Raw genomic sequence first — 13,495 nt, 5'->3', positions numbered from 1 at the left:
ACCATAAGCTTCACACCGGCCGTCGTCAGCATTTACCTGGTAAGAAGAAATCTCAGTGTCCACAAGAATGAATACGCCTCTTCCATACAAGTTTTCGTTCACTCTATCGCATTTAGAGCAATTCAGAGTACTTCACCACCAACAATTGCATAAGTTAGCATGATTCGGTGCAATAATGACGCATGGCTCAACCCTATAAACTGTTGTTCTCAATTAATCAATGTAGTTCCTAATGCTACGGCACCTAGTTAAAAGAAACTAAATTATTGCAGCATTGTAAGCCGGCGCTGTCGCGCGACCAGTTCTTATCACCTCATTCGTATATCATCATGCACGTACGTAACTGTTGTTCATGAATAGAGTATCGTACTTTGAGATTGACTATCACTACTCTGTTTTCGCAGTTTCGTGAAATTCCATACATGCATTCTTTTACTGCGTAAGCAGTGCTAGCGTCACACCGTAAATCAGTTGAAGTGAAGCTTCCTGCCCAAGTGAGGAACCTCCTCCCTCCACCTTCACCCTCCAGAAGCACCACCCAAAATCCGCCTCCCTACCGCAGACCATAATTAGAGGGCTGCTCGCCCATCCGCCGCCACCCTGGATCCACCGCTCCACCCCAACCCCGCCAACCTTCACCTTCGAGAAGCGCCATCCACCATCAAACCACTTACCTGCATCGTCCATCAGAGGCCCACGCACCAGCAGACAGAAAAAGGGACGGCCAAATCGAATTCAAAGACGCATTGGGAAAGTCAGCTGCCCTCAATAACCACACCAGCCACCTCCCCATACCCCAGGCTAGGGTATGGGCATTGGTCCGCAAACCCTTGGCTAGGGGTAGAGTACCCTTGACGCACCTCCGCCAGCCTTCGCACTCCAAATAAATTAGGTTGCGTGTGTAAAGCCTCGGCTTAGGGTAAAAGCTTTCATTAGAGCATGAGTATCAAACTAATCGTCGAGAGTAAACCCAGTTGCTTTCGCGAAATTGTCGATTCAGATGTCTGATCGTCCCGTTATTATTTACTTACCCCTTAAGAAAAATCATTTGAAATTCTAACTTTGCTGCATTTTACTTTGTTAGCACTCCTTAAAATATTTTGCTTTTCAGAGTAGGAAGCAAAAATCGCTAACAAAAGGACAATCCTTGCCAGATGCAAATTTGTGCAGCCTGTGAGTTCTATTTTTTACCGATTCAACAGCTAAATTCGATTCACCCGCGTCAAGTAGAAATTTTTCCCATTCGTCATTCGTCTCATTTGATTTTGCATCTGTTACACCGAAGACCTGATTGCGACGCCTCCTGTGGTTGCCCTGATGGTCAACCTTCCCCAGCACTAAGCCCAGCATCCGCTGCTGCTCTTCGCATCGTTTCTTATATTCTTCACTTGCAGTGATAATTTGGCCAAGACCCGATATTTTTTATTCTTGTGACGCAACAGCGCTGCTGAGTTCGTCCACAGCACGTATTCTTATAACTTGATTGAGTTCCACTGCAATACGCTTCGCCTTCACTACGGTATTTTGGCCACCTAGGAGCTTCTGCAAAGTCCCTGTGGTTGGCGGCCTTTTGGTAAGATCAACGTCATTACATAGTAACAAATAAAACGAAATACGACGCAGTAAATGAAAGTGACAACGCGAACACTCCTTGAGTCGCGAGTGAGTTCTGAGACACGCATGGGGCCGGTAAAACTAAATACGAGCGATAAAGGTGCAAGCTTGAGTTACTAACCGGCAAAAGCAGAAAGAAAAACGGCGCCGCCTCTGGCATATTGGTACGCCCATTTGGGTCACTGACGGAAGTCCGGTCTGGGAACAATGGTGCAGTATCTTATCCTCAGACTACAATGCACCGGGATCTGTCAAAGTCAGCAGTTTCAGCAATTTCTGCAATTAAACTTTTTTTTTTATGACGCAAGGGCATCTGTGGCCAAAGAACGCCATGGCACAAGGTTGTTTCTTATGCTCAATGTGGGGTCAAAGACCAATTTCCCAAGCATTTCACCCTAAATAAACTGAGCACCAGACCAGGGGACAGCTTGTACCCATTGTATCAGCTGGTGGGTACCCGGCGGCACTGGGGATCGAACCTCGCACCTCCCGCATGCAAGGCAGGCAATTCAGCAAAAATGTTAGAAGTCATTCTTTTTTGTTATCTTCGTTACCTCGCTGATAGGGGTGCCATTTTCACACTGTATAGCGCTGCCCTCGATGGCCAAACCTCTGCGGTACGACCTCTTAAGGCCGGTTCACATGCAAGCGACTGAGCGAATGAGCGGCGCTTCGCAGCGAAAATTTCCAACTTGTTGAAACCTCGCCGCTCGTCACACCGACAACTCAAAACAGGTTTTTCCGCCGCGGCGACAGGATTCGCTAGCATTTTCGCTGGCATGTGAAACAGGCTGTATTCTGTGGGCAAAAAAAAATATTAACTAACTAAATTATGCCGTGTTGCACCAAAAGTGGGGCTGAACCGCGCCCCGCACCGACTGGGAACGGTTTCTTTGAATCGTTCAGGTGTCCGGTTTCGGTTCTAAGATGGCGAAAAATATATTGATTCATTCGGTTCCAATTCTGAGCGAAATAACGGGTTCACTTCCCGTTTTGTGTTCAGTTTTGATTCCGGTTCGACACACTGGTATGCATGTTTTCCGATGTCTTGTCTGCGAGCTTCTGACCGCAAAATTGCGCTTCCAACGGCATCTGTCGGTCCGTTCTGCAATGAGCGAAACAACCGCGCTTTATTCATTTTTGCTTTTTTCTTCTTTGGAAGAATAGCGAAATCGTGTTGCCTTGAGGCGCTTGTAAGAGTGTGCCGAATCAAAAGAAAATCAAACCTAGTGCTTGGGCTGTACATGTAATCGAATCAGTTCTTGAGCCCCGAGTAATTCTGTAGGTTTAGCTGGAGAGCTTCAAATCCGTTTCGTCGTGACTGGGCTGTTGGCCCATCGCAGGCCTCGGGAAGTTAAACGAAACCGCGCAGCATGGCACCATTTTTGAGAACTCAAATTTCTTGCTGGTTTTGAGGAATCCTTAAGCCCTAAAAATTGATAAATGAAGGTGGCGTTGTAACTGTTGGACGCTTGATGTTCCTTTTTGGGAGAGAGAACTGTGGCAGAAAAAGACGGAGTAGAACGAAGAAACATAATTACGAGCAGCCGATTCCTGCCCTCAAGAAATCCCTTTAGTCCTGCCTTGACGGAATCGAATGAGCGCGTACCACTGGCTTCGTTTCTTCAGTCGATGTCGAACGATGCGGACTAATTTCCTGTTGCAAAGACAGTCACTATAGCGCGGTTGCGACCACCGACTTCACCGCTTTGTCTTTCTTTTCTCCTTCCTTCGTTTGAGCTCCCTAATTTCCGCTGCGCAGTTTTTCCCGCCTCGCCTCTTATGTCATCTACCGCCATGAGCTAAATTCCCAGTACAATGCCACAGCCAGCCAACGTAGTTTCTAAAGATGGCTCCGATGTGAGCAACTTAGGCTTCGCACCGGCATTGACCAATACCATAGACAAGGACTGGCGGTAACTGGAAGGGAGAGGGAGAAAGAGTTTCGTTGAAGCTGTGCTTCTTAAGTCTCGGCGAGATTTCAGATTTCGAAACAGCCTGACGACGCGGACTTCACAGAAGCGCCACGAGAGAACGAGAAAGATATTGAGTTTAGTGAAGAAACTTGTTGTGATGTGCCGGAGGCTCTTCGCTGAGGTGGATATAAACCCGTAGTAAAGAAGAGCGGTATTGCTAGAGCCCCACCCGGCTGCCGCGAGCCGCAGGCGTCCGTCACGCCTTAATCTCGTCCCACTCAAATCTGACACTGCTGATCCCGCACTCTTAGAAAGTACGGACTTAGAGAAAATCCTGACGACGATAAAAGCCTCCGGAGCCTAGTTTCGTCATCTAGAGCACGTCTCTAGCATCAGAATGCTTTCTCTCCAAGGCACACAGGCTCATAACCTCACAGAACGAAAGCAGGTACCTCACGGCGCAGAAGGCCTAGAAGGTCGTCGATGAATTGCCCCGTGTCTTAGATGTATGCCTCTACCACGCAAGCAGCGTTGGGCAGTGCTTGATTAGATCGTTGCCTTTTCTATCGCTCGCCTGCCGCAGCGCCGCCACTGCTTTAGGCCCGGAGTTCCTCCTCCCAGCTGGCCCTTCATGGAGGCTATTCTATGGACTGCCCTCTGAAATTAGTCAGTGTGCGTTGTTGATGATCTCAGAGGCCACTTCATGACAAGCGTACATTCACGCTCTGCCACAGCGATGTGCGTAGCTCGCCTAGAAAAGTGTCATTGGAAAGGTTTTCATTGTAGTACGATCCACCTCCACGCGTAGTTTTGCACCCCTATGAGAACGCTTCCAGTTGCTCTGATAAACACCTCTGTGCTCGCGGAGCTTTTATGTTAAAACGTGCCTCATGTGCATCATGCCTCGTGTCTCGCTCCATGATGTTTGTGTTAAAGACCTTGCGTAGTTGGTGAGATAAATTCGGTGTTACTGTGAAGCAACAATCTTAAGAAAACGAAATGAAGGTTCCTGTAAATGGTTTAAATGCAAATTGTGCCTATATGCTCAATCTGCAGGATATACAAATGAGCATTAAAAGCTCAGGAAGGACAGAACTGCCAAGCTGAAGTCTACCGATTATAACCTGATAAGGGATCACAATTTGGTGAGGGCTACCTGTAAACCTGCGAATGCAAATTATCTCTCTACTTTTTGTTCTCACATCGCGGGTGATGGCGTAGTGATAGCGTCATTAGAGGCTTTTAGCAAAGCTGATACATACTAGTGTACACGTAAGACGAGTCACCAGACGCCGGCTGCGCGCGCACAGTGGCCCCGCCTGGCCCCACCCATGCCAACGCGCATGCGCAGGGGGCGTCTAATAAACGTTAGTGCGTCTCCGCTATGCTAAAAGCATCGTTTGTTGCCCGAAGATTGTACACAACGCACTTGGAGCTATGTCTGAGTTCTTCGCTGAGTCTGAGTCCTTCGAGTCCTTCCATTCTACTATTCTACTATGTTTTGTTTGTTTGTTTGTTTGTGTGCTCGTTTGTTTGTTTGTTTGTTTGTGTTTGTTTGTTTGTGTTTGTTTGTTTGTGTTTGTTTGTGTTTGTTTGTTTGGTTGGTTGGTTTTTTGTTTGTTTGTTTGTTTATTTGTTTGTTTGTTTGTTTGTTTGTTTGTTTGTTTGTTTGTTTGTTTGTTTGTTTGTTTGTTTGTTTGTTTGTTTGTTCTCGCACAAATGCTTCCTTGGCATTCACCACCGTACCTTGGCTAATACCCCCGCGTGGGTATGCGCCATGTTTACTGTGAAGAAGAAGAATGGTCTAAAGCTCATGCAAGCTGTACATGAGTGCATTTGTATCCGCTATGCACCCTGGCCAATCCCCCGCCGTGGGTATGTGCCATTCAGCCCGAGAACATCATCATCTTCATCATCATGCAAGCGAGGCTGGTCTGTTCGCGCCACCACGGGTTCGAATCCCTGCTCTAGGCATTCTCGGACGCTTCTATGAAACTTCAATGACCATTTTCTGGTTGTTGTTGTTTTTTTTTTTTGCGGACATTGGGGTTCTAATGCTAACGCGGTAAGATATATTGAAAGAAGAGTTTGAGAAAGCAACGTTGCTGCAATATCTATAGGTATATATCTTCACGGCAATCGACTGCGCTGTTATATACAACCCGAAGTACGTTCAGTATTTGCGCACCACTAGCATTGCAGCACATTTCCCGAGGAATCAACACCAGTCTGCTATAATTCAGTTACCTTCCCGACGGCTCTCAGAACATAAATGATTTGCGGCAGCGAAGGCATGCAGACGTACACCCGCTAGTTTCACCGATCACCCTGTTTTTCTTGCTTTTCCTTGTTTTTCTTTTTTCTGAAAGCACTGCCGCATTTACAACGCAATTCCCGCGGAAGAGTTTTTCCGTTGTTCCAAATATTTCAGAGTTAAGAGCAGAAAGCGCAATTTGTAATGGTAATACTCATTGAAGTTCGCGAACATGGCACTTTGCTAAGAGGCTTACGTGGCTTTTTTGCGCTCATTGTTACTGTGCACTACGACGTTAAGGTTTACCGTGGCCCGGATTTGCGGCGACGCCGGGGCGGCTAACCTACGAAAACGAGCTGAATGCGTTCCGCCGAAATGGACTGAAAGGATCCGCGCGAAAGTCTGGGTTCGCGTGTGTCTCAAACCTGAGCGCTATTTCCTCGCGCTTTACCTTTTCCCTAGGCGCACTCCCTTTCGGATTAACGGCTTTCAACGGAGACGAAATCAGAGGAAAACAGACGGCTGCACGATATCCCAGAAACAGCGGCAACAGCAAGTATCAGCTAAAAAGTCGAACTCCATTAGAACTGCCGAATGTCTGGTGGAGCGGATCTTGAAGTCGGTTTGTTGACGCAAGTATACTTACTCGCGCGGTTCACGTGTGGTTTGTCGCTCCTTTCCAGCTTCGCCTATAAGGCTGTGAATGAACCATTGTTGCAAAGGAAGGTTACCTATCCTTCCGTTCAGAAATAGGCTTATCCTCTCATCGATTTCTGGCTGCGGCGAATTTCGTTCACCGTAAACAGTAGGTGGTAAGAGTAAACCGATTCCTGTGTATTTACTATTTAGAGCAAGTTGGGACACAAGTAAAACAAATAGGGTGCTTTCATGAAGGGTTTAGAGTTTTTAATTTTATTTTTTAAGATTATTAGAACGGGTGATCAGCGCGACATGCAGTACAATGCAGCACAACTAATACTTGCAATTCATGGTCCTTCTAACTAATAGCATGGCCTCAAGGTAAAGCCAGTCGTGAAGGGTGCTATAAGTTATAGTCGTGGAAATGTAACTTGAAAAATTTTATAACGATATTCTTGGGCTGTGCAGACAATTTACGGCAGGCATCATCACATATATTTAACTGCACAGTTCAGTTAGTCGATAAACATCTTTTTAGACACAGTACTGGGAAATATTGTCAGTGTTGTTCTATTCCGAACACAGCATTAGCCTAATGGCAGTCATGGGCAGTATCGAAGATACATGTATCTTCGATACTATCTTTCGATACATTTTGTGTATCGGTATTAGGTATCGCGTGCTGAAAACTAGAGTATCGGAGTATCGGTATCGAAAATACTTTTTTAGTGTATCGTGTATTTTACGATACTCGATACAAAAAAAAAGAAACGTGTAAAAGCGCTCGCTCAGGCGGTAGTAAAAGACTGGCGGCAGCACCTTCGCTGCTTTTTAGCTAACTCCCAAGCTACCACTTCTGGATCAGCGTTTCTCGGAGTTAGGAATGGATTCACCCGCAGGTTTGACCATCTTTTGAAGATGAAGCCGAGTGCAGAAGAGGCAACAGTTGCTGCTGTTCTACACCCCTATTTCAAGTTGCGGTGGTTGCCAGCAGAAATGGAAGACTTCCGCCGTCATGCTCAGAAGCTTACAGAAGAAGCTGTTGTCGACTATGTCAGCACAACACAAGCTGCGCATTCTCCGCAAGCGAGGCAGTGGGATCATCGGCGCCAGCAGCATCAAATGCGTCAGCTGACGCATTCTTTTCATTTGAAGAAACAAGCGGTATAACCAGCCGTAGCTCTCAGAAGGCGTTAGTGAAGCTTCAGTTTCTCAATTATTTACAAGATCCTCGAGTTGATGTGGCTATGCTTCATTCTTATCCACTGATAAGAGGCGCCTTCGTCAAGTATAATACTGCGACGTGCTCGTCTGCTCCTGTAGAGAGGCTTTTTTTCATTTGCCTCCCTTATAGCACGCCCACATCGCGGGGCTCTTTCGGACCGGCGGTTCGAGCAAATGTTGTTACTTAAAACCTTCAAGTAAACGTAACGAATACCTTTAGCCTAATAAAAACGTTCAGCCATTTTACTTGTTTTAATTCCAGCTTTTCAAGAATAGTTTCTGCTTCAGAAGTTTGCTATCGCAGTACTGGCAAACTAACTGTTCGGTTCCCAAGCGCACGGAGCTTGCATCATTTAGTTTGATCAAATGCACAGGCCATCGGGTAAGTACTCTATAGTATCGAACCGAAAACAAAACGTTTCAGGCTTATTCATATAGCCAAGTGCTCACAGACTGGTTCGTATGAGGAACTTTGGGTTAAATGATTTTTCTCTAGGCTGCTTACGGAAGCGATCACTTCAACATATGCCGGGTGTCCCAGCTAAATGTAACCAAACTTTTAAAAAAGGCGAAGTGTCCTAGTCATGCAGTGAAACCAACCCACGGTTGTTCATAGTCGCGTGGCCTAGTCTTTAGTATTTTTTTCGCTCGTCAAAGTTAATTAGTTAAGTGTAATTAGCTACCTTTTTAATTATTAACTTCAGGAAGAAAGTGTCAGTGCAAAAGTTTTAGACCACCTCGAAAAACCGCTAGTAGTGCTGTTTCCGTCAAGTTACGATTTACGTAGCTGCATTTATTGGCCTTAAAAGAAAGTAGTCACGTGACCAGCTGCTCGCTCACTTCTCTGCCCTAATGTACACCCAAAGTCTCATCGAAGAGAGGACTTCAGAAAAAAATGGATTTTATTCTTTAAGGCCCGTCGTGGGACGTTGAAGTGGCACAGTTGTCATGTGGAAGCTTTTTCTTGTTGTGCGGGTTATGGTTAAAGGGCGGTAAAAAAACTACTTTACGTAAATATTACTTTGCTGCAAATGTCTCAGCTGTTTCTCGAAGCGATCTACAACTTTTCCATTGACACTTTGTTCCTACAACTTTTCCATTGACACTTTGTTCCTGAAGTCAATAAATAAAAAGTTATTTAATTAAGCTTAACTAATTAGTCAACCTTGAAGAATGAAAAAATACTGCGGACTAGGTCACGCGACTCTAAACAATCCTCATTTGGTTTCAGACGGCTAGGACACCCCGTGTTTTTTAAAAGCTTGGTTACATTTAGCTGGGACACCTGGTATATGGCTTTAGTCCAAATTAAAGTTCTAACAAGGCCAACTGCCAGACAGCGGAGCTTCAACAGATCCATGCGGTCGGATTCATTTATAAGTCCTTTCAGGAAAATGCTCCATAGAAATACACTAATGGTTACAGAAACCACGCGTACATTTCCTAAGTTCTCCAATCATATTACCGGAATTATTAGACAGTGATTTCAGTTATGTAAACTTTGTTAGTCGTAATATAACCTGTATTATATTTGATATTTTAGTGATGTATCGAAGTATCGAAGATACAGTATCGAGTATCTGTATCGAAAATTGATTTCGGTACTGCATCTTGTATCTGTATCAGAGATACAATTTTCAATGGTATCGAGTATCGTATCGAAGATACTATTTTGAAGTATCTTGCCCAGCCCTGCCTAATGGTTAGTTTGAGCGTGAGACTAATTTTGACCATGAAATATATATGTTAACTCTTTGTTTATATTATTGTCATAACGTTTGAGTGTAGCATGTAATGTTTTTGTAACTTATGTAACAATTTTGTAACATTATTCTAATGCTCGGTATAGATGGAATTTGTTTACTTCACCTGTTTACGTCTCGAAATGCAGTAAAAATTAAAGAAATATATAGCATAGAACTTCAAAAGTGATGCAATAGATCTAATTATGAAAATTGCCGCTTCACGCATCTGTTGAGAAAAAGAAACGAAATTTTATGCGGTGCATTCACTCTTATGGGCTTCCATGGAATGGAATCCATGCACGGCGAATAGACTTGCCGATGTATACATGGGCGTCCGGAAGGGGGGGCAAGGGGGTTTGGTAGCCCCCCCACCCCTTGGAATTACGGACATTATTTTTGCCCTAGTAGAAAACAACTACAAACCTACCGCCTCCCCCATCCCCGGACATCGGGTGCACCCCCCTGGAAAAAGTTCTGCGGACGCCCTTGGATGGATATACGCATAGACGAAGTTCAGATATCGGATCTTGTTCACAGCGCAACAAGAACGGGAAAGACGAAAGAGTGACACAAACAAGCGCTTGTTTGTGTCACTCTTTCGGCTTTCCCGTTCTTGTTGCGCTGTGAACAAAATCATGAATACCTGCCAACTCGCCCAAATTTCCGCCTTGATATCGCATCTACCTGATCTTAATTTGACCACTTTTTGGGGCGTTGCATTAGTTTTCCTCTCAGTTTGCTTGTGCTGACGCTCAGAGTTTTAAAATCAGCGCTTCATTCCAAAGCGCCCTCTCCCTTCTCTGACACGACGCACAGGTACACTTACACCTTTATTACAGCAGAGCCTAGGGTGGTGGCGCCGCCGCTCGGCGCAAGATCTAGGCTCCCATAGCAGAATGTCGCATTGTCAATACCGTGGCGCCATCTATTCTCGCCGCCCTAAAGTTCTTTACACGCGATCCAGTTTTTTGAACTGGTGCAAACTCAGCAAGTAGGCTAGCAGATAGGCTAGTAACTCTGTCATAAATGTCCGGTACATCTCAAATCTCAAAGTAATATCACGTAGTTATAGCAGGACGCAGGGTTGTTTAGCACTTATATGAACTGTTAGCCTCCTTAGTACTGCAGCACATAGCGCTGCTCCAACTAGTAATTCTATACTGCGCTTTTTAAACCAGTAAATCAGCACAGAACAACAGAGCACAACTTTTCCCAAAAAACCTTCCAAGTACTATCCGCGCACCTCACTCGCCCTGCCGCCTCCTTCTAAGTTTGTCTTTTCTTAGAATCCATTTCGTTACCTTATAATGACCTTTGGTTTTCTTCCTTTCGCATTATATGCCGACCTGCATACCTCCCTTTCTCTTTTCATATCAATTAGTCATCCTCTGTAAGCTCATACCCAGAAATTCTGGACAACCGCATTTTTTAACGGGAAGTTGCATATGAATGCAATTCGTTCGCACATCGTAGATCCCACTACAAGAATCAATATACCCGCAGATCTCCCCTCGGCAGGCTTCCAGATTTTTTCTATCATCAAAAACGTCCCCCACTGGTTTTCTATGGCGGCGACTACTAGCGATGCGAGCACAGGACAAATTTAAAAAAAAAAGGTTTTGCTACGCATTGGAAGACTGGACCATCATTTTGGACCATATTTTTATAACATTATCTTAATATATTTCCAAAAATTGATGCCCAAAAATCCCGTACTCGTCATTCAGTCATGCACGCATGCATCCATTCACTCAAATCACTTTATCTGGACACCAGCACATTTCTCGTGCCTTAGCAAATGCGTCCAGGTTAGCAGTACTAGGGCTAAATGCCATATCTACGTGGTACCTAATATCGAAACCATGGCTAAGCGAATCTAATGGTACTATAAAGTGTATTAGGCCCAAGTGACGCAAGCACTCTACTTCGTATTTCACGGTACAATCTGCTCTTGCGATCGGTTTTAAAAATTCGAAATATTTGGCTTGGGTTACCTATATGACTGCCCCCTCTCAATGCTCAATTCCTGAGGCGTTTTGTCTTGAAATTTTAGCTTGACACCAGTGTGTTCCGTTCCTTCTACACGCAGCAACTGAAACCAAGTTAGCAATGCAGGGTTATATTCCTCATATGCGCACTACAAGAGATTGGAGCCACGCTAGATGAATATAATGGATGTTACAAACTACGCACTCCTGAATTTGCGCAAAACCATAAATTTAAACTTAGCGGGGTTTGTTGTCGGTTTCAAGAAGTTCCGAAAGATGGCGCTAATTGGCCTATTTGTCTGGGGTTCTTTGTTAGAAAGCATAGGTGTTGCGTCGAGGCACTTGAGGCACTATGCTTGAGGCTTGAGGCATTTGGGTACCCTAGTTGAGAAATCACTGTAAAAGAGTTGGCTTAAGGCAATCTTTCACATGTCAACATGTCTGTTGCAGCTTTTACGTGATAGCCGCAGCGGCAGCGTTTCGATGGAGGCGAAATGCGAAAGATGCCTATGTGTTGTGCGGAGTCAGTGGTCATTAAATGATCCCAGTTGGTCGAAATTAATAAAAGAAGTGTTTTGAGGAAAGACGCGGTAACTGTCTCACTTGTCCGTGGACACCTAAACCGCGCCGGGGGGTTGGGGGGGGGGGGTGGATGAAGGCGGTGTTTCTTTTCGTCTCTCTTCCTTCAGTTCCTCCTTCATCCCTTAATTCCCTCTTGGCGCGGTTGAGATGTCCGATTTGCTTTTTTCAATGTATCGTACTACAGCGCCTCTTGCACTAGCTGTGCAAAAAAGGGCGTCTGTGCTTTTCAGCCGGAAATGTTGAAAGAAGTCGGATTGGCTGCATTCAGCTGGCCCAAAAAGTAGGTCATGCATAGTGCACTCAGCGAACTGATGGTAGAGACCGTGACCGGAAACGGCGTGACCAGACGCCACCGGAAATGTCGACGGAAGCTGCGTTCCTCTCCGACATGGTTGCGCGCACACACGAAGCACTCTCCCTTGCACACTATCCTGTGCTCGCACTTTGCTCGAAGACACAAGCATACAGATCCGATCAGGCTGTGTGAGTTACGCCAGTGAAATATCACAACTCCGTGTGGACTAAGGCAGCATTTGCACATGAGCCATGCCACTGTTGTGCTATTTTGTATACTGCAACGATCGCGAGAGCATACCGCGGCTGATAGCTACACATTTATAGCCTACACAGCAATGACAGTTATTCAGTGCTATAAAGTACGAGCACAAAATATACATGACGTGCTCGTCTTTTATGAGACTGATTTTCGTGGCTTTGAAACAATGGTGCACCAAACAGGGTAGAACGACGTGTACAGCCAACAACTCCATAAGCACCTCGTCTAGGATTTTGCTTCGTAAGAATGCGGTCACCTTATTACGAGATCAGTTAACGTGCTTTTATGAGCAGAACTACACTTGTGTTTGTTTCAAAGCTCCCGCACAAAGGCAGCAAGATTCCTGGAAAGTGTTACGCGGTTCGCGTAATATATCATTGACAATTAGCTTAACAGTCACGCCGTTCCTTTTTCACAGTTACCAATTGTATTTGACAGCAGTCTCCTTCCAGCTAACCGCAACTAAACGCTTGATACTGGCTCTGCAGATGTGTTGTCCACGAAACTTTACGCTTAGGATATAATGGTCCTAAAGGAGTCGCGCACAGCCTCTAATATCTGAGACTGGAATATTTTGCCATATTCTGCGCTCGATGATGCTGTCAGGTTAAAGGGCAAATTTTGCGAATGCAATTCATTACTTCTTGATTCGAAAGGAATCTAGTTTCGAAACCTAGTGCGCAAAATGTTTCTCATTGATAACACCAGTCCCCAGGTATATCCGAATCATAGCCAAATATTCCGACGTCTTTTTGTACTTACGACGGATGTCCGTGGCGGCAAGACCTTGCTTTATATGTCCTGACCCGTTATCCAGTTGATATTCCGTTCGGGTGATATTACGGACACTAACATGACATGCATTCTTTATGTAGAATGTCCTGACACGTTATACGGTCAGTGTCATTTTCGGGTGATACCACAAACATTTACTTGAATCACGTCTCATTACGCTTGCAAATGTTCGCGACAGAGAG

This window comes from Amblyomma mixtum, chromosome 6 (assembly GCF_055824585.1).
Source record: "Amblyomma mixtum isolate Tamu chromosome 6, ASM5582458v1, whole genome shotgun sequence".
NCBI classification, from domain to species: domain Eukaryota; kingdom Metazoa; phylum Arthropoda; class Arachnida; order Ixodida; family Ixodidae; genus Amblyomma; species Amblyomma mixtum.
This window is presented reverse-complemented; position numbering follows the sequence as displayed.